Source organism: Drosophila subpulchrella, unplaced genomic scaffold (assembly GCF_014743375.2).
Source record: "Drosophila subpulchrella strain 33 F10 #4 breed RU33 unplaced genomic scaffold, RU_Dsub_v1.1 Primary Assembly Seq370, whole genome shotgun sequence".
Taxonomy (NCBI): Eukaryota; Metazoa; Arthropoda; class Insecta; order Diptera; family Drosophilidae; genus Drosophila; species Drosophila subpulchrella.
The window spans coordinates 1,299,902-1,302,019 of record NW_023665591.1 but is presented as its reverse complement, the minus strand read 5'-3'; positions in this window follow the sequence as shown (position 1 = coordinate 1,302,019).

Below are 2,118 nucleotides of genomic sequence, written 5' to 3'. Positions count from 1 at the left end.
GATGGTGTTCTGAATTTTTGTGCTCGACCGTCGCCAGGCACCCCATACATGAAACCTCGGTTGCGTGCCTTCCTTTTGCCCGATACCGTTATGTCCTTTCTTTGGGGCGCTCGCTCTCTTACGGTACAGCTCTCTTTGCTGTACCGTCTTCCCCCTTTCTTCGTAAACCACATGTTGTATTCCCTCAGATCACCGTGGCACTCCGGATGCTGCGGTGCGTTGTACCTCCCGGTTCCGTAATTAACTTGATCGCCTTTGGTGAGTGTTCTTGGAAGTTGTCCTTGGGCCTATACCTTGCTTCGGGGCGTTCCTGGTTGGTATCTTTGGTGTCCTTGTGTTATTATTGGGGTATCCTTGAGGTGTCTTTCGAGTCCTACTGGGGTATCCTTAGGTATCGTTGGGCTATCCCTAGGGTATCCTTCGGGTGTCCTTTGGGTATCCTTTGGGCACACTTAGGGCATCCTTCGGGTGTCCTTTGAGTATCCTTCGGGTATAGTTTGGGCAACCTTAGGGTATCCTTCGGGTACAGTTTGGGCACACTTAGGGTATCCTTCGGGTACGGTTTGGGCACACTTAGGGTATCCTTCGGGTATCCTTTGGGTATTCTTTGGGTACACTTAGGGCATCCTTCGGGTGTCCTTTGGGTATCCTTCGGGGATAATTTGGGCACACTTAGGGTATCCTTCGGGTGTCCTTTGGGTATTCTTTGGGCATACTTAGGGCATCCTTCGGGTGTCCTTTGGGTATCCTTCGGGTATAATTTGGGCACACTTAGGGTATCCTTCGGGTGTCCTTTGGATACGTGATATGCTTTCGCTACTATTTTGTCGACCTTGTCCGTTTCCTTCCCGCTTGGCCTAAACCCGGATGACTCTGGCAACTGCCCGACGCTGAATCCTGTTGCCATCGCGGGTGGATCCCTATATGTTACCCGTATCCTTATAATGTTTTGTAAGTGTCCCTCCCGCCTGGCGTGATAGCGGATGACTCTGGCAACTGCCCGACGCTGAATCCTGCTGCCTTGCTGTTGGATCCCTACATGTTACCTGTATCCTTGTGCCGTTTTGTAAGTGTCCCTCCCGCCTGGCGTGATAGCGGATGACTCTGGCAACTGCCCGACGCTGAATCCTGCTGCCTTGCTGTTGGATCCCTACATGTTACCTGTATCCTTGTGCCGTTTTGTAAGTGTCCCTCCCGCCTGGCGTGATCGCGGATGACTCTGGCAACTGCCCGACGCTGAATCCTGCTGCCTTGCGGGTGGATCCCTTATCGTTACTCGTGTCTTTGTGTCGTCCTCGTAAGTGACCTTTCCGCCTGGCGTAATCTCGGATGACTCTGGCAACTGCCCGACGCTGAATCCTGTTGCCTTGCGGTCGGGATCACCATCCATCCTTATCCACGTCCTTGTGACCTATCCTTGTAATTGTCCTTTCTGTGTGGCGTGTGGATGACTCTCGCTTAGGCCTGACGCATAATCCTGTCGCCTCGTTGATTGGGTCAATGTGAATTCCTTATCCATGTCCTTGCGACCTATCCTTATGGTTGATCTTTCTGCGTGGCTTGTGAATGACTCTCGCTTAGGCCTGACGCATAATCCTGTAGCTTCGCAGTCTGGATCAACGTGAAATCCTTATCCATGTCCATGTGCTGTCCTGATTGTCCTTTCCGTGTGGCGTATGGATGACTCTCGCTTCGGCCTGACGCCTAATCCTGTCGCCTCGTACCTGACGTTTCTGCTGTCTGCTCGTTTTGTTGTTGCTTGAGCTCGCCAACGTGAACCGTCCTTTCTTTCTTTGACTGTGTGTGGCGAATTTTGCAGATCACTGGAGAGACGAAATCTACCACCTGGTAAGGGCCATCGTACCTCGGGGCTAGTTTTGCAGCGAATCCTTCAGCCGCTTTGGACAGGTGATGTTCCTTGGCCCACACTATGTCGCCCACCGCTGGTGACCATTGTCTCCTTCTCAGATTATAGTGTCTGGCTTGGTCCTGGGACGCCTTTTCCATATTTCGCCGCACGATCTCGAATACCTCTCTTAGTTTGTTGGCGTTTTCCTCAGGGGTCTCCGTAGCTCGTCCAGTTCCTAGGGTTTCCTTATCGTATAGGCTGTTGGGTAG